The sequence below is a fragment of the Nerophis ophidion genome, linkage group LG02, assembly GCF_033978795.1.
Source record: "Nerophis ophidion isolate RoL-2023_Sa linkage group LG02, RoL_Noph_v1.0, whole genome shotgun sequence".
Taxonomy (NCBI): domain Eukaryota; kingdom Metazoa; phylum Chordata; class Actinopteri; order Syngnathiformes; family Syngnathidae; genus Nerophis; species Nerophis ophidion.
This window is the reverse complement of record NC_084612.1, coordinates 50,280,683-50,305,216: the sequence shown is the minus strand read 5'-3', so window position 1 is coordinate 50,305,216 and position 24,534 is coordinate 50,280,683. Positions and strand designations below refer to the sequence as shown.

Genomic DNA, 24,534 nt, shown 5'->3' with positions numbered 1-24,534 from the left:
GCAGCATCAATTGGGACTTATGTTGTCTCTGCCAATTATAGTCTGATGACCCCTTACAAACACCCAAAAGCGAAGGACTTTTGTTGCTAAAAAAGGATCTCAAATATTTCATTGAAATTGCGAATGCTATTCCTTCATGTATAACTGTCACAATTGATCAATTGAATGATGGTTCAGGTATTGCATCAACACTTGTATTAAATAAGGCCAAATACCACAAACGCTGCAGAAGCTACTGTTGTAGTTCTCGTGTTAAAAGGGCTTGAATGCATGAGGATGATGCCGTCCCCTCCTTATTAAGTCCTAAAAAGCTTCGATCAAGTCATCCCCAAACCATTTGTTCATTGTGTGATATGTGAAGGGGAGGATACGAAAGATCTGCACAAGGCATTAACAAGTAATGTTGATTCCAAAATGAAAATCTGGGAGAAAACTAGTAAGAATTGTAAACTTCTTGGGAGATTAGTGATGGAGATAGATATATTTTTAAATCCTAGTCATATTTTAGAATAGCAAAGTATGGGCCATGCATAGGCCTTGATAGTTGGAATGTAGCGAGAAGTCCTAACACTCTTTTATCTCAAATGTCTCAGGCTAGGAGGAGGAGGAGAGGAGAAGAAGGGGGAGAGGAGAAGAAGGGGGCGGGTGAGAGGGAGAGAATTCTACTACTTCTGTAGTAGAATTAAATCAATTTGGGCAATGCGATTGAAAGGTTGTTGTATCTAGATTGGTCTCCCTAAGCTTTGGTAATAAACTATCAAAATAGGCAACTCTGCCTGGGATTCATTTATAACCAGCTTATGTGTCATCGTACCAACCTGGGAGGTGACCGGCAGAAGACCGGGTCCAACGCAACAAGCGTCTCATGTGCACGCAGCATATGTGTACTATCATACCAAATGTTATCTGAACCTGAGATACGCAGCACAAGTTGCACAACATAAAACATCTTCCAGCATATCAGAAGAAGAAGCGTCTACCAGTGAATCCAGGGAAACCCTTGACCCTCTGACTATAGTGCAAATTGTTGCCCTAGTTGAAGATTCAGATTGCTCCTTCACAATTTCGAATTTAAGGCAGCTCTATAGAACCCTTATGAATGAACGTGGGCATGTCTGTTGTTATAATAAACCTCACACAACAAGATTCAAGACACATCTCCTCTCTTTGCTACCTGACTGGAGTGAACACCAGAAAGGAAGGGAGACGTACATTGCAAGCAAGCAAAAAGTGTCCGACAGTGTACAAACCCCATTTCCATATGAGTCGGGAAATTGTGTTTGATGTAAATATAAACGGAATACATCCATCCATCCATCCATTTTCTACCGCTTATTCCCTTTTGGGGTCGCGGGGGGCGCTGGCGCCTATCTCAGCTACAATCGGGCGGGAGGCGGGGTACACTCACATTCACACACTAGGGCCAATTTAGTGTTGCCAATCAACCTATCCCCAGGTGCATGTCTTTGGAATACAATGATTTGCAAATTATTTTCAACTCATATTCAGTTGAATATGCTACAAAGACAACATATTTGATGTTCAAACTGATAAACATTTTTTTTTGCAGATAATCATTAACTTTAGAATTGGATGCCAGCAACACGTGACAAAGAAGTTGGAAAAGGTGGCAATAAATACTGATAAAGTTGAGGAATACTCATCAAACACTTATTTGGAACATCCCACAGGTGTGCAAGCTAATTGAGAACAGGTGGGTGCCATGATTGTGTAAAAAAATAGCTTCCCAAAAAATGCTCAGTCTTTCACGAGAAAGAATGGGGCGAGGTACACCCCTTTGTCCACAACTGCGTGAGCAAATAGTCAAAAAGTTTAAGAACAACGTTTCTCAAAGTGCAATTGCAAGACATTTAGGGATTTCAACATCTACGGTTCATAATATCATCAAAAGGTTCAAAGAATCTTGAGAATTCACTCCACGTGAGCGGCATGGCCGGAAACCAACATTGAATGACTGTGACCTCCGATCCCTCAAACGGCACTGTATCAAAAACCAACATCAATCTCTAAAGGATATCACCACATGGGCTCAGGAACACTTTAGAAAACCACTGTCACTAAATACAGTTTGTCGCTGCATCTGTAAGTGCAAGTTAAAGCTCTACTATGCAAAGCAAAAGCCATTCATCAACAACATCCAGAAACGCTGCCGGCTTCTCTGGGCCCGAGATCATCTAAGATGGACTGATGCAAAATGGATAAGTGTTATGTGGTCTGACGAGTACACATTTCAAACTGTTTTTAGGAAACAGTGGACGTTGTGTCCTCCGCAACAAATAGGAAAATAACTATCCGGATTGTTCTAGGCGCAGAGTTCAAAAGCCGGCATGTGTGATGGTATGGGGGTGCATTATTGCCCAAGGCATGGGTTACTTACATATCTGTGAAGGCATCATCAATGCTGAAAGTTACATACAGGTTTTGGAGCAACATTTGTTGCCATCCAAGTAACGTTATCATGGACGCTCCTGCTTATTTCAGCAAGACAATGCCAAGCCACATGTTACAACAACGTGGCTTCATAGTAAAAGAGTGCGGGTACTTTCATGGCCCGCCTGCAGTCCAGACATGTCTCCCATCGAAAATGTGTGGCGCATTATGAAGCGTAAAATACGACAGCGGAGACCCCGGACTGTTGAACGATTGAAGCTCTACATAAAACAAGAATGGGAAAGAATTCCACTTTCAAAGCTTCAACAATTAGTTTCCTCAGTTCCCAAACGTTTATTAAGTGTTGTTAAAAGAAAAGGTGATGTAACACAGTGGTGAACATGCCCTTTCCCAACTACTTTGGCACGTGTTGCAGCCATGAAATTCTAAGTGAATTATTATTTGCAAAAAAAAAAATAAGTTTGTGAGTTTGAACATCAAATATATTGTCTTTGTAGTGCATTCAACTGAATATGGGTTGAAAATGATTTGCCAATCATTGTATTCTTTTTTTATTTACCTCTAACACAATTTCCCAAATCATATGGAAACGGGGTTTGTAGATAGAGGCCATGATTCCAACCAGATTGATCAAGTTGACGGACTATTGCTGACAAGGGCTGACTTGGTTTTACACAAGTATTGTTTACAAACCAGGCCACAAATTTGATGGCACCTAACCTTCCAACTGTCTGGAACAGTATCTGTTCCTGAACCTTTAAGAGTATTCAATGACATTGTCCTTTAAGGACCAGGACTCCTCAAATCCATGCACCAACAATGAGGGTCCAGCTAACCTGGACACTTGGTGCAGCTTTTGTCAAGTAGTTGGGGAATGAAAACAACAAACCATACCCCCACACCCCCCCAAAAAATTGTTTAAATAATAAAAAAATAATAAAAAAGGGAGAGAAGAAGACAGCCTCCATGTGGCCTCCCCCGCAAGTAGCCAAAGAATAGTTGCCCTTTAAGCGAAACCAATGTCTTCAAAATGTCACAACCACAGCCAACCAAACCCCCCCCATCATTTCATATTCCCATTAGAAAGGAATCATGCATGTTACACCAGGTTTTACTCATAACAATGGCCAAGTTATTTCTAATGTCTTCAGAATAGCAAAACGCCAATTGGATCCATCCATCCATCCATTTATACCGCTTATTCCCTTTGGGGGTTACGGGGGGCGCTGGCGCCTATCTCAGCTACAATCGAAATATGCAAATTAGGGGTCTAGACACACCCAAAAATAAAAATGAGAATTCCAACACATTTCTAATTGTCAAAACACAGGAAATAGACACCAAGTTTACATTTGTAGCTCATCTGTTTCAAATGATAAAAACAAACGCTATTACAAGTGGCGACCCCAAAGGTCACCGGCGCGGGCGCCCTAGCTAAATCATTTAAGTATGCCCTGAGCTACACCTGTGCCAAATTTGGCGCTTTTAGACAAAAGTGAACGAACATATCCTTAAGGGCCTCCATTATTACACTATTACAGATTGATCACACTTTAGTTCAATGATTAATCGCAGCTATTTTTTGCTTGTAATTTCACATCCTTTTTTTCTGGTTTATACCATATTTCCGGGGCATTAATTAATTTAAAGCATGCGCTAATTATTTTAAAACCTCTTCTCACTCCGGCACTTACCAAAGGCATGCAGTAACAATTTGAGGATACGCTCATTTAATTAAAAAAAACGTTACTATGGTTTACCTTTACTTATAAATTAAGTTCATGCTAGCTCCTTCTGATCAAAAGCATCGATAACTTGTTTATAGAAGTCTTCCTTATCTTTCTTCAGTTTTAAAAGTCTCTCTGTCTCGATGGAGATCTTCCTTTATTACCTCCTCCAGCACATTTCACGTCACTCATTTCACTTCTTCTGCAGCCGATTGGTCGCAAGAAGGATCAATAGCCCCCTCTACCACCAGGAGGCGGGCGTCATTTAATGACTCATATTTGACAGAAGCAGCTACGGTATTGTGACGGTCTCAAGCCGTCGTCTTGCGGGTTCCCAGGACCACAAAGGAAAGACATGGCTTGAGCAGTTTGACTTTGTTGATTTTTCAATAAAACCTAAGTCCAGGTCGCTCTTCCGCTCCTCCTCTCCGCTCGCTCGCCGTCTCTTCGCCGCCATTTTGGGCCAGGCTCCAGCGTGCCCTGCCTGTCTGTCGGACCGTCGGCACCACAGGTATATTAATAAAACATAGTTGCTTACTGTTCTTTTTAGCATACCGGTATTCAATAGCTTGGACCTTAAATCCTACTGAATAGCTCTTAATCTTCTTCCCTTTATGCGATTTCAAATTACCCGCATCGAAATCAGCCTCCTCCATTTTGAAAATGATAACAGGGGAAGTGTCACTTGTGACGTCACGAGTTTTAATATTAAGCATGCGCTAATTATTTTGCGAAGCGAGTTTGACCTGGCAGTAATTCAAGGCAGGCGCATACTCCGGCGGCAATTCAAGGAAATATAGTATTTAGAAAGTAAAATGCAAACATTTTTTAAACTGTTTTACTTGAATGCACATCATGTTTTTGCTCATAACGTGGGAACAGTACAGTAGGAAGTGCTCATTTTGAACAATTCTGCAATAATATTGCTGACGCTAAGGTGCTGATGGAACATGTCCTCAACGTATCGACAAACTTAACTCAAGAGTGTCTGCACTCACTTTTCACTTTAACCAGTATAGGCATGATCACTGACAGTGTGGCGTCCCCCCGCCTCTCAGGGAGCCAGCAGTCGTTTAAGTACAAGAGCATGTACGGTATAAATAAATGACCAGATTCATTTGTGTTTATAAATGATTCATTGAGTATTTTTTTGTGCATTAACGAGTTAACTTTGACAACCCCAAAAATAATACAGTATATGCATGCATTATTGCTTGGATTTACACCAGATCGTTACATATGTGTGGTGGTCAAGCTAACTATTTTCAACTAAAGACGCCATTTATCTTTTCTAGAAGAAACAATGCCCTATGCATGTGTTGGGAGGGGTCCAGACTGAAGGCAAGGTAAAAAACCCCTCATTGCTATAGCAGGGACGGCGTGGCGAAGTTGGGAGAGACGCTGCGCCAGCAATCTGAGGGTTACTGGTTCAATCCCCACCTTCTACCATCCTATTCACGTCCGTTGTGTTCTTGGGCAAGGCATTTCACCGTTGCTCCTGATGGGTGCTGGTTAGCGCCTTGCATGGCTCGGGGCAGTATAGCTCGGTTGGTAGAGCGGCCCTGCCAGCAACTTGAGGGTTGCAGGTTCGAATCCCGCTTCCGCCTTCCTAGTCCCTGCTGTTGTGTCCTTGTGCAAGACACTTTACCTACCTGCTCCCAGTGCCACCCACACTGGTTTAAATGTAACTTACTTATTGGGTTTCACTATGTAAAGTGCTTTGAGTCACTAGAGAAAAAGCGCTATATAAATATAATTCACTTCACTCCCGACGTGAATGTGTGTGTGAGTGGGTGAATGTGGAAATATTGTCAAAGTGCTTTGGGCTCCTTAAAAAGGGGTAGAAAAGCGCTATACAAGTACAACCATTTTCACCATTTATTTTTCACACGTAAACGAGTTACATAGAACCAACAAAACTTGCAACAGAGGGGAGAGTGTGGAGCTACGGAGGCCGGCTGCTGCTGTATAAGCGCTAGTCAGCTGTCCATCACCCTAGAGGGGAATCAAGCTGTGGTGAGGGCGTGGGGTCATTATGAGAGACAAGACAGAATGTTTTGTTTATTTTGCATTCTAACATGTAAAAATAGTCTGGTTCTTGCTGGCTAGAAATGCAGCTAATGTTAGCAATCAATTCAACCTCAGAGAGTGGTCTCCTGCTGACATGTTAAAACCATATGAACCATCTCCAGCTCTGACAACCTCTGGGAGTGGTCTCCTGCTGACATGTTACAACCATATGACCCGTCTCCAGCTCTGAGGAACTCAGGGAGTGGTCTCCTGCTTACATGTTAGAAACATATGAACCATCTCCATCTCTGAAATCCTCAAGGAGTGGAGTCTCCTGCTGGTGCCCAGAGTCAGGACCAACCATGGTGAGGCTGTGTTTCAGTTTTGTGCTCCTAAAATCTGGAATAGTCTTTCAGAAGACGTTGACCATGTTCAAATGCAGCATGAAAACATTTTTAATTTGAAAAATGATTGTTTTTGTGATGATTATCTTTTATGGTTTTAATTTGAATTGTAATTTCTGTAAATTCCGGACTATTTTTCACTTCTTAGGCTTTAAACCTCATTGATTTTTCTTTGTTGACGGCCATAATGTAAATATATTTTAAAAAAGACAATTATTTGACCGTCTCATTTTGGAAGTAAAATTATTTAAATTTAGCATTAACATTATTTGACTCTCTTATAATTTAGTAGTACAATTATTAGACTCTCTCTAAATTTTGTAGTACAATTATTATAAGAGTTATTGAGTCTGTTTAGCTGATTAGAGAGCTAGTTTCCGCAGCAAGTGGGTCCATGACAATGACTTCTGTTTCGTTTGATCAGCTGTTTTACTACCGTGTTACAGTCACCCTTTGGAAACAATTAAAGTATGTAAATAAACATTTACAAAATATTTCTGTATAAATAACTCATTTCACAACTATATGCGGTTTATAGTCAGGTGCGGCTTATATATGTAAAATGTGTGGGTTTTTTTTTTTTTTTTTTTGGTTTAGTGGGTGCGGCTTATGTACCGGTGTGCTGTATAGTCCGGAAAATTGCCTGATTTGTAAGAAATTCCCCCAGAAGCTGTGAATTGCGGTGGAAACATAAACCACTCACTTCTACGGGAACCTTTAGTCCCTGGAACTAAACATTTAGGTCCAATAACTTTTGGTGGAAAAAGGTCTCTAGACCGACAGTTTATTGAAAAGTTTAGATTACCTGCTCGGAGGACCATAGTTTTTCCACCACGACGCACATACACGACCAAAATAATTGCACTTCACAACTTATATATATGCGGCTTATAGTTTGGTTTTATATATATATATATATATATATATATATATATACATACATATATATATACATACATATATATATATATATATACATACATATATATATATATATATATATATACATACATATATATATATATATATATATACATACATATATATATATATATATATATATATATATATATATATATATATATATATATATATATATATATATATATATTAGGGCTGGGCAACGATTAAAAATTTTAATCGAAGTTAATCACACTATTTCTCCGATTAATCCCGATTAACTGCATTGTATACGCAAAGGCCAATAATGAATTCAAAAGTAGTATGTAGTGCACCTTTATTGGAATATTCTCCCACATGAACAAAAGCGCCAAAACATTTGTTGTGCAAACACAATTTAAATCAGACCTTGTTAAACAGTAGCAGTTAAATAGCATATTTTATGAAAAACAACTCAAAAAATGTAAATACAAACATTTAAGCTTATTGCCACTGCCAGGGTATTTAAGTTATCCTGTTTGTTATGGAAAATAAATATAATCTACATACAAATCTCTGAGCCACAATCATAACATCCGAACAGGCAATTTCTGAGGTAACAGCAGAAACATTTTTTTTATCAGGTATCTTATGTTTAAAAAACCTATATTATAGGTAGTGGGCTGTTTTAGGGAATTTTTGATCAAATTATCCATATTAGCAATATTAATAATGTTGTGTTTATTATGCGTAGTGCACTTAAAATAATTACGACCATATCTAGGAATTGATATGATGGGAGTTTTCCGATTGTTTGCTTGGTGCTTTGATAAACTGAACACATCATATACATGGTACTATATTGTGATGTTATTAGCCATGGAAAAAAATAACTACCCTACCCAGCATGCAACAGGAGTGACGAGCATGCGCAGTAGCCCGGTATAGGTTGTGTGTCGCCATGACGGCATCTTGTATGTTGTGATATGCACGCTCTGAAAGCAAACGTTAAGAACTCAGCCAACACTCCTCGTCTGCATTATTAATAAGTAGACAGACAACACATATACTCCGCTGCTTCACAGGCCGCTGGATGTAGCCGGCAAAGTATTCCCATGCTAGCTAGCAGGTCTAGCAAGCACGCGTCATTCAGTCCAAAACGGCCCGATCTATCCACATCCAGAAATGTCTGGCGGTCATAAGTGATCCCGGAGTGACCACGCTGTAAGCCCGCCGTGAAATTTGCATAATTGTCCGATATTTTTGCCAAATGATCCATCTTTACCAAGAGCCCCTCGATGCCGAAATCCGTCCAGGCGCTGCCATCTTGTTAAGAAAAGGCGTTAACAAAATAAAAGCATGTAAACAACATACGCAAATGTGCGATAAAATAATTGTCGGTGTTAATAGATTGATGACTTAACTCGTAATTAACGCATTAATTTGCCTACCCCTAATATATATACATCAGTGATGTGCGGTGAGGTTCATGGCTGGTGAGGCACTGACTTCATCACAGTCAGATTTATAAACATATGAACCCTAAAGGGTATCTTATTCACCATTTGACTGGCAGCAGTTAACGGGTTATGTTTAAAAGCTCATTCCAGCATTCTTTACACATACAAACTGTAGCACACAAAAAAGCACATTTAATAAAAAAAACATTATGGTCTTACCTTTACTTATAAATAAAGTCCATGCTTCACTCCTTCTGAGCAAAAGCATCGATAACTTGTTTATAGAAGTATTTCTTATCTCTCTTCGGTATTAAAAGTCTCTCTGTCTTGATGGAGATCACTGTCTGAAGCAAACCTTTTAGCTCCGGCGTTGGTCTTCCTTTAATTATTACCTCCGGCTTCGATTGAAAGTCCAGTTTAGAAAACTGTTTTATTTTAGATATGGATTCATCCATGTTAAAAGAGGACAAAATAAACGATCGCTGCCGCTGCACTTGACTTGCTAACTGAAGCTTGTTGTCACTTCTTCTGCAGCGTAGTATTCCCAAAATTATCTCTGGGATCACTAGCGCCCTCTACCACCAGGAAGCGGGAGAACAGGTACCTCACACAGTGCGTCCTCGCAGCCGTTTTATTATTCCCCAGCAAAAGAAATACGTTACACACATACAGTTGTTGACAAAATACACACTACATTATATACCTCAGCTAACTAAACTATGGAAATGTATAATATAATTCATATAGCAATAAAGTCTCACTGCACAGCAGCCAGGAGTTAGCCGAGTCATTGCGCAATCCATGGGGAGGCTCAACTGGCTGCTGACTCACCGCAAGTCTCTTCTCAGTATTTGAACGGAAAATGTGAAAATTCTGCGATTTTGAATACAAATGATCTAAAACTGGTAAAGTTAAATGGAAAATAACTTTATAAAGTATAATCACTGGATACATATATATAACAATTATTTTTTTCTTTTTACATTTTTTTTCTTTCCATGATGGTATGTGAGGCCCCGCCTCACCTGTCTCCCCTGACTGCACGTCACTGATATATATATATATATATATATATATATATATATAAAATATTTCTTCTAAAACTTTGTGGGTGCGGCTTATATACCGGTGCGGCTAATGTATGGAAAATCTAAAAAAAATTTTCCTGGGGCTTGGTAGGTGCGGCTTATGGTCGGTTGCGGCTAATCTATGTAAATGTTATTTCTTTATTTATTTTTTTAACATAGTGGGTGCAGCTAGTGTATGTGATTTTTTTTTCCTTCTAAGACTTAGTAGGTGTGGCTAATATATGGAAAAATTGTTTTCTTCTATAATTTAGTAGGTGCGGCTTATAGTCAGGTGCGGCTAATATGGGGAACATTTGTGTTTTCTTATGATGCTTAGTGGGTGCGGCTGTTATATGGAAAGCATTTTCTTTTTGCTTAGTGGGTGCGGCTTATATACCGGTGCTGCTAATATATGGAAATTATTATACATATTTTTTTAAATTTAGTGAGTGTGGCTTACAGTCAGGTGCGGTTAATGTATTGAAACATTCTTTTTTCTAAAACTTTGTAGGTGCAGCTCATACTTTACATAGAAAAAAAAAAGTTTTGTCTGGAACTTAGTGGGTGCGGCTTATAGTCCTGTGCGGCTAATATATGGACAGATAGTTTTTCCTTCTAAAGCTTAGTGGGTGCAGGTTATAGCCCCGTGCGGCTAATGTATGGAAACCATTTTATTCTTCTGGAACTTGGTGAGTGCGGCTTATATACCAGTACGGCTAATATATGGAACAGTCATTTTTACTTTTAAAATGAAGTTGGTTCGGCTGAGAGTCCGGTGCGGCTAATATATGGAAAAATCTTTTTTACTTCTGAAATTTAGTAGGTGCGGCTTATAGTCTAGTGGGCCTAATATATGGAAGACTCGTTTTTCCTTATAAAACTTAGTAGGTGCGGCTTATATACCGTTGCGGCTAGTATATGTAAAAATCATTTTTTTCTTCTAAAATTTGGTATGTGTGGTTTATAGTCCGGTGCGGCTAATCTATGGAAAAATAGTTTTTCTTCGAACCCTTAGTGCATGCAGCTTATATGCCTGTGTGGCTAATACATGGGGGAAAATAATGTTTTCTTCTAAAACTTAGTAGGTGCGACTTATATACCAGTGCAGCTAATATATGGAACAATCTTTATTACTTCTAGAATTGAGTGGGTGCGGCTTATAGTCCGGTGCGGATTATATATGGAAAGATAGTTTTTACTTCTAAAATTGAGTAGGTACGGCTTATAGTGCGCTGCGGCTAATACTGTATATGGGGAAAACTTTCTAAAACTTAGTAAGTGTGGCTTATATACCAGTGCAGCTAATATATGGAAAAATTGTTATTACTTCTAAAATTCTGCGATGATTTGGCGACTTGTCCAGGGTGAACGCCGCTTTCTGCCCGATTGTAGCTGAGATAGGCACCAGCGTCCCTGCGACACCAAAGGGAATGAGCGGTAGAAAATGGATGGATGGATGGATGGACTTCTAAAATTGAGTAGATGCGGCTTACAGTCCAGTGCGGCTAATATATGGAACAATCGTTTATACCTCTAAAATTGAATAAGTGCGGTTTATAGCACGGTGCGGCTAATATATGGGGAAAGAAAATATTCTAAAATTTAGTAGGTGCGGCTTATATACCGGTGCAGCTAATATATGGAAAAATCGTTATTACTTCTAAAAATTTAGTAGGTGCGTCTTATAGCCGGTGTGGTTAATATATGGAACTATCGTTTTTTCGGAAATGTGGTGGTTGCGGCTTATAGTCCAATGCGACTAATATATGGAAACTATTTTTTTTTGATTGTTTTTTTTTTAATTTGGTAGGTGCGGCTTAAAGTCCAGTGGGGCTAATATATGGAAGACTCGTTTTTTCTTGTAAAATTTAGGTGCGACTTAAATACTGTTGCGGCTAATGTATGTAAAAATCTTTTTTTTCTTCTAAACTTTGGTAGGTGTGGATTGTAGTCTGGTGCGGCTAATCTATGGAAAAATAGTTTTTCTTCGAACCCTTATTGGGTGCAGTTTATATGCCTGTGGATGTAATATATGGAGAAAAAAAATGTTCTTCTAACCCTTAGTGAAGTGGTTCTCAACCTTTTTTCAGTGATGGAACCCCTGTGAACATTTTTTTAGTTCAAGTAGCCCCTAATCAGAGCAAAGCATTTTTGGTTGAAAAAAGAGATAAAGAAGTAAAATACAGCATTATGTCATCAGTTTCTGATGTATTAAATTGTATAACAGTGCAAAATATTGCTCATTTGTAGTGGTCTTTCTTAAACTATTTGGAAAAAAATATATAAAAATAACTAAAAAATTGTTGGAAAAATAAACAAGTGATTCAATTATAAATAAAGATTTCTACACATAGAAGTAATCATCAACTTAAAGTGCCCTCTTTGGGGATTGTAATAGAGATCCATCTGGATTCTGTCAGGCTTGGACTTGGTCTTGGTTTGTTTTCCCGAGGTGCAAAGCGAATGGAGTGGAAACGGTGCGAAGGTAAAGACATCTTTATTTTAACACTAAAACTAAAAACAGGAACCAACAAAAAGCGCGCACAATGGCGGTACAAAAAACTGGGCTATGAAACAAAAGACTAGCACAAAGGCTACAAACTACAAACATGAAACAAAAACACTTGCGCAGTGGTAATGAATAACAAAAACTTACGTGGACAAAATGGACAGCATTGCAAGGCATGAAGCAGATAATCGAGGGCGTGACTGAGGTGATGTTGCCAGACTGACTACCTGGTAACTGTGGCTTAAATAATGAACATGATAAGTGAAAACAGGTGTGAGAAAAGACAGGTGAACTGATTGGTCATCATGGTAACAAAACAGGGAGTGAAAAAAAAGGAACTTAGAGTCCAAAGGTCAAAAGCACCTTGTATTCCTAGCCAGTCTCCCATCCAAGTACTAACCAGGCCACACACTGCTTAGCTTTGAGAACAGATGAGATTGGGGATGCTCAGGGTAACATGGCCATACAAAACTCATGATCAGACGTGACAGAAAACTAAATCAGTTGGCATGGTAAGACAAATGCAAAACAGAACTAAATGTCCAAAAAACTAAACATAGCATGACCTAAACAAAACATGAACCATAGGCGTGACAGATTCATGAACCTAATTCAAAACATTTCTTCACAAAAAAAGAACTCTTCAACATCAATATTTATGGAACATGTCCACAAAAAATCTGGCTGTCAACACTCAATATTGGATTGTTGCATTTTTTTTCACATTTTTGGAGCTTACATTCATATTTTGTATTATTCAATAAATATTTTTATAAAGGATTTTTGAATTGTTACTATTTTTAGAATATTTCTAAATAATCTCAAGTACCCCTTGGCATACCTTAAAGTACCCCCAGGGGTACGCGTACCCCCATTTGAGAACCACTGCCTTGGTGGGTGCGGCATATATGCATGTGCGGCTAATGTATGGGAAAAAAAAGTTTTTCTTCTAAAATTTAGTAGTTGCGGCTTATATACCAGTTCAGCTAATATATGGAAAAATAGATTTTACATCTAAAATTGAGTAGGTGCGGCTTATAATCTGGTGGGGCTAATATATGAAAGACTTGTTTTCTTTTCTAAAACTTAGTACGTGCGGCTTATATACCGTTGCGGCTAATATATGTGAAAAAAAATGTTCTGCTAAAATTTGGTAGGTGTGGCTAATCTATGGAAAAATAGTTTTCTTTTGAACCCTTAGGGGATCTGGCTTATATGCCTGTGCGGCTAATATGTGGAAAACAAGTTTTTCTATTCTAAAACCTAGTAGGTGCGGCTTATACTGTATACCAGTGCAGCTAATATATGGAAAAATCATTTTTACTTCTAAAATTGAGTAGGTGTAGTTTATAGTCCTGTGCGGCTAATATACGGAAGAAATATTTTTTCCTTCTTAAATTTAGTAGGTGCGGCTTATAGTCCGGTGCGACTAATATGTGGGGGGAAAATGTTTTTCTTCTAAAACTTAATAGGTGCAGTTCATATACCGGTGAAGCTAATGTATGGAAAAATTGTTTTTACATCTAAAATTGAGTAGGTGCGTAATATAGTCCAATATATGGAAGAACAATTTTTTCCTTCTTAGATTTAGTAGGTCCGGTGGGGCTAATATGTGGAAGACTTGTTTTTTTCTTTTAAAACTTAGTAGTTGTGGCTTATATTCTGTTGCAGCTACTATTGTTAAAATACATTTTTTCTTCTAAAATTTGGTAGGTGCGGCTTATAGTCCGGTGGGGCTGATATATGGAAGATTTGTTTGTTCTTCTAAAACTTAGTAGGTGCGGCGTACATACTGTTGCGGCTAATATATGTAAAAATATTTTCTTTCTTCTAAAATTTGGTATGTGTGGCTTACAGTCCGGTGCAGCTCATCTGTAGAAAAATATTTTTTCTCCGAACCCTTAGTAGGTGTGGCTTATATGACTGTGCGGCAAATATATGGAAACATTTTTTTGTTCTTCTAAAACTTAATAGATGCTGGATTTATACCAGTGCAGCTAACATATGGAAATATCTTTATTACCTCTAAAATTGAGTAGGTGCGGCTTATAGTCCGTTTGGGCTAATATATGGAAGACTCATTTTTTCTTCTAAAACTTAGTAGGTGCGGCTTATATACCGTTGCGGCTAATATATGTAAAAATATAGGTGTGGCTAATATATAGAAAAAGGTGTGGCTACTATATAGAAAACTTTTTTTTGCCTTCTGAAATTTGGTAGGTGTGGCTTATAGTCCGTTTGGGCAAATATATGGAAGACTCATTTTTTCTTCTAAAACTTAGTAGGTGCTGCTTATATACCGTTGCGGCTAATATATGTAAGAATAGTTTTTATTTATTTTAAAATTTGGTAGGTGTGGCTTATAGTCCGGTGCAACTAATCTAAGGAAAAATAGTTTTTCTTCAAACCCTTAGTGGGTGCGGCTTATCTGCCTGTGCGGCTAATATATGGAAAATATGTTTTTGTCTTCTAAAACTTAGTAGGTGCGGCTTTTATACCAATGCAGCTAATATATGGAAGTATCGTTTTTACTTCTAAAATTGAGTAAGTAAGGCTTATATTATAGTAAGGTGCGGCTGATATGGAAAACAATAGTTTTTCTTCAAAAAAATAGTAGGTGCGGGTTATATACCACTGCAGCTAATATATGGAAAAATAATTTTTACTTCTAAAATTGAGTAGGTGCGGCTAGGGATGATGTTCGAAAACCGGTTCTCCCAGTTGTTTGATAAGAAAAGAACCGATTCTATGGACTCAAATCCCTTTTTGAGAACCGGTTCCCGTTATCGAGGCCACTATAGTAAAGAAAAAGAGTTGGTTCTTTATTCGAATCCCTGGGAACGAGTCCCGTCCCACAGGAAATGCTCTGTGGGTCATCGCAGGAAATGACGTAGCTTCGTCATTAGGCGGCAGATGCAGAAAGCAGCAAAATAATGGACCAGAAAAAAACCCTGAAGGAATTTTACAAAAAAATATGACGAAGAAACTGCAATATGCAATTATTGCCAGGCTTCGCTCTCATGTAACGGGGAAGTACAACAAGTATGTTTAAACATGTTCAGGCCGTACATAACCTGAACGTTCGAGAACTGTGGCCTGTCTTCGAAACGTGGAGAAGCAGCGACAAAGATGACGGAGCACTCCCATTTTCTGCTTCAATCCGCAGCCCCAGTTTCAGTGATAGTGCCAGTGAGTAACTGACGTCAACTGTTGCTGGTTAATTTCCACATTTGCTTACTTGTAGCCTTTAGGCTAAAATAACGTTACCTTTTCTGTCAACCAGGACTGCAGTAATGTTAGCGAGACTAACGTTACCTAAGCACAGTCAGTAGCTAACGGTAATGTTAACCTTTTTGTACGTGTCTGATAACGTTAACGGTATCTTGTAGCCTACACCAGTGGTCCCCAACCACTGGGCAGCGGCCTGATTGCTACCGGGCCACAGAAGAATTTTTTATAAATTTGTATTTATTTTTTATTATAATTTTTTTTATTAAATCAACATAAAAAAATACAAGACACACTTACAATTAGTGCACCAAACCAAAAACCTCCCTTTCTCATGCGGCTAATATATGGAAACTTTTTTTTTTTCTTCTGAAATTTAGTAGGTGCGGCTGAGAGTCCGGTGGGGCTAATATGTGGAAGACTCATTTTTTCTTATAACACTTAGTAGGTGTGGCTTATTGTCCGGTGCGGCTAATGTATGTAAAAAAAAATGTTTTTCTTCTAAGATTTGGTAGGTGTGGCTTATAGTACGGTGCGGCTAATCTATGGAAAAATAGTTTTTTTTCGAACCCTTAGTGGGTGCGGTTTATATGCCTGTGCGGCTAATATATGGAGGGAAAACAGTTTTCTTCTAAAACTGGTGCGTCTTATATACCAGTGCAGCTAATATATGGAAAAATATTTTTTACTTCTAAAATTGAGTAGGTGTGGCTTATAGTCCGGTGCAGCTAATATATGGGGGGGGGGAAATATTGTAAAACTTAGTAGGTGCGGCTTATATACCAGTGCAGCTAATATATGGAAAAATCGTTATTATTTCTAAAACTTAGAGGTGTGGCTTATTGTCCGGTGTGGCTAATATTTGGACCAATCGTTTTTTCGGAAATGTGGTGGTTGCGGCTTTTAGTTCGATGCGGCTAATATATGGAAATGTTTTATTTGTTGGTTTTTTTTGTAATTTAGTAGGTGTGGATTATAGTTTGGTCCGGCTAATCCATGAAAAAAATTGATTTTCTTCTTATCCTTTATGGTTGCGGCTTATATGCCTGTGCGGCTAATATATGGAGGGAAAACAGTTTTCTTCTAAAACTGGGGCGGCTTATATACCAGTGCAGCTAATATATGGAAAAAACGTTTTTACTTCTAAAATTGAGTAGGTGCGGCTTATAGTGCGGTGCGGCTAATATATGGGGAAAAATATTGTAAAACTTAGTAGTTGGGGCATATATACCAGTGTAGCTAATGTATGGAACATTTTTTTTTACTTCTAAAATTGAGTAGGTGCAGCTTATAGTCTGGTGCGGCTAATGTATGGCAACCCATTTTCTTTAAGTTTCTTTGGTAGGTGCGGCTTATTTTCCGGTGTGGCTAATATATGCAAAAAATACTTTTTTCTTCTAACCCTTGGCAGTTGCGGCTTACATACCTGGTGCGGCTAATATAAGGGAAAACATTTTTTTTCTTTCTAAAGCTTGGTTGGTCTACTAATGTGTGGAAACTTGTGTTTTTTGTTCTACAGTTTGGTGGCTGCCGCTTATATATTGTCTGGAAAATTCAGTATTTTTATGTTTTTTTTGCCTTCTTGTAATCTTCTGTGAAGCACTTACAATCGCCTCGTCTAGAGACTTGCTTCTGTCGACTGCACACACGGCGACTATAAATAGGAGACCCGGCAAGGTAGGAACTAAAACGACTCGTGTTGTCTTGTATCTGAGCAGCGATGTGATCAGCTTGTCAATTTGCGTGTCGGTGGTGGTGGGGGTGGGGGCTGGGGAGGGTGCTGTCGGGGTGCTCGTCTGATTATGCTCAGCGCCGTCTGATGTGTTGTTCCAGCAGCTGTTTGGGTCTGGCTCACAGCCCGGCCCCCTCTGCCCGTGTTCACGCTCGCGCTCCCACCTGAATTCCTGCATGGCGAGCAGCCTGTTGCCAATCCAACCCATCCCACATCGTCCCTCGTTAACACCGTAGCCTTGAAAGAAGAGCGTTTACTTTGCGGCAAATAAACCTGAAAGAACGTCCGTTTGAAGTTGATGGAAGGTTGGACATATAACGAACACATCCTCATCCTGTTGCGACAAAAGGTGCGCAAATCAAGTTGCAATTTTGTACGGTCATACCCAAGAATGTTTCAGATCAGTAGATTGAATGATTTTCACTAATTTCACTGATCTTTGCCTTTTTTAACCGATCGGCTGATGAGCACAGGTGATCTTTATCACAGCTGTGTCCCAATTTTAGACCAGTTTATCTGCCGCCTCTCTTTACTGGTTTCCCCCCCTCTCCTGCATCGAGAGATTATCAGGTGGCCACAGATCAGTTTCCACTAGCTGTTCCAAGTCAGGACCCGGGGTGGACCACTCCTCTACGCATCAGTCGGTCACGTTATTAACCGGATCAACTCGGCACTCACCCCCCCACATCTATGGTCCATTCGTGATTAACGGGCTATATAAGTAAACTCTGATTGATTCATTGATTAATTAAAGGTCTTACTCCCGTGAAAGATTCCTTCAAAATGGACGCAAGTTCAGGGGGTAGGGCTGGACGATTATGGCCAAAAATAATAATAATCACAATTATTTTGGTTGATATTGAAATCAAGATCAATAAAGCCTTTTTTCACTAACGTGTAAATATTGCACCACCAAAACTCCACTTTCAACATAATATAAAAGAACGATGTGAATAAATTAGTAATGAATTAACAGCAAGTAAAATAATACCGTATATTAAATAACATTATATAATGTCAAAATAACAGTAGCAATATAAAAAAAACAGTGTTTATGATTTAATTGTTTTTAATTCAGTTTTTTCAAAGTACATTTTCAAAAATGTTTGTTAATTAATGTCAGGTTCAAATACTGATGGCATCTGTTAAACAGACAAAGAAGCAATGAATTGAACAAAGACAGAATTAAATTTGCCTCAATTCAGGAGAAAGGTCTGGGCTGTACTCTCGTACAGTCTCCACTACGCTCTGACGAAAGATTGTATGGTTCCTCTTTTATTTGGACTTTCCCTGATTACATGGCAACAGCTGTTTCTAAGGGAGGGGAGGCGTAAACAGGCCATCGCCTTTGTTAAAAACAGTTCAAAGAAAAGGTCATAAAACAGTTCAAAGAAAAGGTGCCTTGAGGGAGGTCACACCATGCCTCCTCTCCACTTTGTAGATCTCGGGTTAAGACAAAATCCTCCTGTAGATTACAGTACATAAAAGAAACCAACGACTTCATGTCGCTTCCCATCGTACACAGTGAAGTTTTACAAGCTTTTTGCTTGGTAGGATCAAAGACAGTTTTGCACTCTCGCAGGGCGATCTGAACTCAATGTAACACAAGGTTTTGTGATAACTTAGATACAATTATTCTGACAATTAAATACAAAAATCCTCATATTTTTTGGTGACATATCTTTGGACAATTTTGACCAATATTTAATGTCAAAGCAAAATATTTGTGTATGGGTTTTAAGTAAAATTATGCTTGTGTAAGGAACTTTTTGAAACCTTTATTTTGTTAGACCAAGTCAGATCAGATGTGTAGCACTTTTATTGTGAAGAGGGGGAGTGTGCTGCGGTTCTGAGTTTTAAAACAACTGAGGCTGTTGAAAAAAAAATAAAAGAAGAAAAAAAAGAGCTTCTCAAGTTGCAAGTGCTGTTTGTACATTAATGTTACATCGATGATGTCGTTCACCACAACAAAAGCAGATTAAATGTGTTGCGGGTGCATGGATTGTCTTTGTTAGCTTTGGCATTGTTGTTTTTAATTATGTTTTTTGTTCTAAATTCAACTATATAAAATGTTTGTTAATTGACTACAAAAATCCTCACATTTATTGGTGTAATACATCTTTGGACAATTTTGACCAATATTTTAGGTTAAAGCATAATAGTTGTGTAAATGTATCAATACATGTGTGGAGGGAGATGTTGCCTACGGTGCCTGCAGGAGCAAAGGTCACCGCCTCTGTCCATGGTGCTGAGGACCGAGCACCATCAGACGGGGCGTAGCAGTGCTGACGGCGAGACACAGCGGGCAAGTGATTAGATTTCACAGGTGGTACGAGGTAATCTAATCGTCTGTTGTCTTCAACAGTAAGCGGCCGGGAGCAGGAAGAGAGAGAGGATACTGACGTGACTGAAAGGTCACATTCTACTTTTGTTGAAGCATTCTTATTAAAACCTTGTTAAACCTGCATGCTTGGCTCCTGTGCCGTGTCTGAAAGTGGGACTGCTAGGAAACGACTTCCACAACATGTTTTGAGTATAATCATGCTTGTGGCAAGTACTTTTTGAAACCTTTTGTTAGACCAAGTCAGACCAGATGTGTAGCACCGTGCTCTTATTGTGAAGGGGGGAAGTGTGCTGCTGTTCCGAGTTTGGCAAGTTTTGAAAGAACTTGAGGCTGTTTAAAAAACAAAACAAAGAGAGCCTCTCAAGTTGCGAGTGCCGTTTGTACATTGATGTTACATCCATGATGTTGTTCACAACAACACAAGCTGATGAGATGTGCTGTGGGTGTATTTCAATTCCGTTTTTTTCCGTGTCAAATTTAATTTTTTTAAAATGTTTGTTAACAAAATACACAAATCCAAAAATTTTTTGGCGCGATACATTTTTGGACAATTTTGACCAACATTTTAGGTCAAAGCATAACAATTCTGTAAATATTTCAATTAGTGTTTAATTGTAAGGTACTTTTTGAAACCTTTATTTTGGGGGGGGGGGGGGCGAGACTTGAGACTGTTAAAAAAGAAAGAAAAAAAAGAGCCTCTCAAGTTGTGAGAGCTGTTTGTACATTGATGTTACATCCATGATGTCGTTCACAACAACACAAGCAGATGAATTGATTAACGTGGACCCCGACTTAAACAAGTTGAAAAACTTATTCGGGTGTTACCATTTAGTGGTCAATTGTACGGAATATGTACTGTATTGTGCAATCTACTAATATAATTTTCAATCAATCAATCAATGAGATATGTTCTGTGTGTACAGTATGGATTGTCTTTGCTAGCTTTAGCATTGTTGTTTAGTCGCTGTTTCAAGTGACCGTCTGCACATTGTTTGGGATGGATGAACGTTAGCAGACACATTATTTTCCCAAACAAATGTCCCTTCTTCTCACAATGACAGCGTTTTACTCACAATTTCCCTGACATTCCGCATTCAACAGCGGATTGCATTTTTATTGGCCCATTCAGTGACTCCGCCCGCGGTTATGGTAATGCGGAAATCGTATGTCTTACTCCTTTGTTGAGTTTAGTAACTAATTATTGATAAGACTTCAAATAAAAAGTACCAACCATGGTGACATCCCAATCTTTTAGTACATGTAGCCTTTTCACTAAAACGCTGACGCATCAGTTTCACTGTTGCAAGCTCGAGAATTTGCATGCATGTGGTGCGGACTAATGTATATATATATATATTTATTTATTTATTTTTTTTTTAACTTTTTTTTTTTAAATTATTTCAATATTTTAATTTTCTATAGGAGCCATAATCGAAATCAAAATGTGATTAATTGTCCAGCCCTATCAGGGAGAAACAATGACAATGTCCATATTCTCTGTTACACACATGAAGGGGTTGCATGTCTTGCCAAAACACCGGCTCCAATTTGAGAGCAAGTTCAAATGAATCAAAAGTGTGAAGCTTCTTCTAATATATTAATCCTTACCAAACATGGGAGCAAATGAACAATGTTTCGTCCATGTCCAATATCACTGGAGGACGAGTAGAAAATCCACACACAGCAGCAGGACAACACAAGAAGCTAACTGCTAAAGTGTCGATATAAAGTGGGGGTGATCGATCCAGATACCATGGATAAGTTAAAGTTAAAAAGTTAAAATACCAATGATTGACACACACACACTAGGTGTGGTGAAATTTGTCTTCTGCATTTAACCCATCCCCTTGTTCACTCCCTTGGAAATAAGGGGAGCAGTGAGCAGCAGCAGTGGCCACGCCCGGGAATCATTTTTGGTGATATAACCCCCAATTCCAACCCTTGATACTGAGTGCCAAGCAGGGGGGTAATGGGTCCCATTTTTATAGTCTTTGGTATGACTCGGCAGGGGTTTGAACTCACAACCTACCGATCTCAGGGCGGACACTAGGCCACTGAGTAGGTTTAATAATAGGTATAACTAGTGTAATATCAATAAACAAACAATACTAAAGTGATCAAATCAATAATTTATTTCTAATACCATTACAAATCATTTAGTTTTGTCATTTTTTGATACTGTGTGCAAACTCAGGCAGTAAGTCTGTGGACTCAGGAAGGCTTTGAGGGCAAAACCCAATTTTGTAATAAAACAGTATCTATCCTTCAATGCCTGGAGATGTAATGCATCATCTGATTTAAAACAACACTCGCACATTCTGAAAGATTAGCTTTTTAAAAATGCGTTCTCCAATATTTGCAAAAATACCATCTGCCAAATGTACGCAGATGATACGATCATTTATGTGGCAGCTGGCAGCTTTTAGCAGGCTTTAGAGATGTTAGACAGACAGCTTGCTGAAATATCAACATAGTTTCACAATAAATGTTTAACCCAAAATTATAACAAAACAGTTATCCGTTTAAGCTGCACAGGTTTGTACACATGCAATGATTTCACCTATGTCTAAGCATTAGAAGATTACAGTTGGTACAAAATGCGGCTGCTAGACTTTTGACAAGTACAAGAAAGTTTGATCATATTACGCCTATACTGTATATACCTTTATATACATATATACCTATTTATACATATACTGGCTCACCTGCACTGGCTTCCTGTGCACTTAAGATTTTACTACTTACATATAAAATACTATCTTGCTGATTGTATTGTACCATATATCCCGGCAAGAAATCTGTGTTCAAAGAACTGGGGCATATTGGTGATTCCCAGAGCCCAAACAAAGTCTGCGGGCTATAGAGCACTTTCTATTCAGGCTCCAGTACTCTGGAATGCCCTCCCGGTAACAGTTAGAGATATTACCTCAGTAGAAGCATTTAAGTCCCATCTTAAAACTCATTTGTATACTCTAACCTTTAGATAGACCCCATTTTTAGACCAGTTGATTTGCTGTTTCTTTTCTGCTCTGCCCCCTTCTCCTTCGTGGAAGGGGGTGCACAGGTCCGGTGGCCACAGATGATGCGCTGCTGACCTGTCTCCACTCAAGATGCTGGCCCCACCTTGGACTGGTCTCTCACAATATTATGTTAGATTCACTATGGACTGAACTCTCACTATTATGATATATCCACTATGGACTGGACTCTCACTTTTATGTTGGATCCACTATGGACTGGACTCTCACTATTATGCTAGATCCACTATGGACTGGACTCTCACTATTATGTTAGATCCACTATGAACTGGACTCTCACTATTATGTTAGATCCACTATGGACTGCTCTCCCACTATTATGTTAGATCCACTATGGATTAAACTCTCACAATATTATGCTAAATCCACTGTGGACTAGACTCTCACAATATTATGTTAGATCCACTATGGACTGGACTCTCACTATTATGTTAGATCCACTATGGACTAGACTCTCACAATATTATGTTAGATCCACTATGGACTGGACTCTCACCATCTTTATAGATCCACTATGGACTGGACTCTCACTATTATGCTAGATTCACTCGACGTCCATTGCACCGGTCGCCCGGTTCTTATGGTCATCCCATTGGGTTGAGTTTTTTGTTGCCCTTATGTGGGATCTGAGCCGAGGATGCCGTTGTGGCTAGTGCAGCCCTTTGAGACACTTGTGATTTAGGGCTATATAAGTAAACATTGAGTGATTGATAGATTGATTGATTGATTGATTGATTGATTGATTGATTGATTGACTGACTTCATATGTCTTATTGTGCCATTGTCTGGGGAGAGGCCACAACATGTGTGGTGAAGCCTCTGTTGTCATTATATAAACAAACACCAAAGCTATTTGACCAAAAACCAATGAAACATCGTTACTGCCATATTACCCAAAAATATAACCTGATGAGTTTTGATGATTGTATACATTTCTCATTTTTAAAAGCTATTTTTAAGTGTCTTAATGGATTGCCCCCTGATGTGACGTGTAAAGAAGTACAAAGGTACAGTAGTGGGAGCGTTAGAGTGAAAAGGTGCTGGACACTCTGGGTCAGTCTGGGTTCACGTCTGTGGAACTCTTTGCCACTGGAGTTAAAGTCACAATCAGACATTAAACTTTTCTCCACAAAGTGTGAGCACTAGAACTGGGTGTAGTACAGACAAATGGGGCCAATTATTTTTTATTTTGTACTTGTCCTAATCCTTTGGTATGTGTTTTTCACTTTTCTAAATTGTTCCTTGTCCCTGGTAAGGGATTGCAAATCAGCCTGTGGCTAGAAGTCTTAGGTACTTTGACATCGGTTATCTTTGGGTAGCAGTGTTTCATTGTACTGTCCCTGTCAAATACATAGAAAAATAAATAAAATACAAAAATAAAAATTCACTTCTGTAATCCGGACTGCAGATCATGTCAGGATCGGAGGCCAAAACTGTTGATCGGGACATCTCGATTTTCAAGGGAGTTTTGGCGGTGCTTATGCGGGAAATTTCTTAATAATACCTAACAGAGCGGCCACTAGGGGGCCACCCAAAAAAATCTCAGCGGTGGCCCGTAACGGGTTGTAATACACAAGTCCGCCACTTGTGGCAGTCGTCGGCAGCTATCACTTGAAACGAGTATGATTGTCTACCTGTTGGTGGGATTGCCTGTGCGTGAAATCTTTTAAAGTGGGGGGACTGGTGCACAGACAGCCACCACACGGTCCTTGGCAAAGAGAAGG

The 24,534-nt window shown here is 39.0% G+C and overlaps 1 protein-coding gene across 2 annotated transcripts in view; it reads right to left on the bottom strand.

Moving 5' to 3' along the window:
- LOC133542060 (membrane-associated guanylate kinase, WW and PDZ domain-containing protein 3) overlaps positions 1–24,534 on the bottom strand; it is a 418,319-nt gene that overhangs the window by 68,282 nt on the left and 325,503 nt on the right. The window lies entirely within an intron of this gene.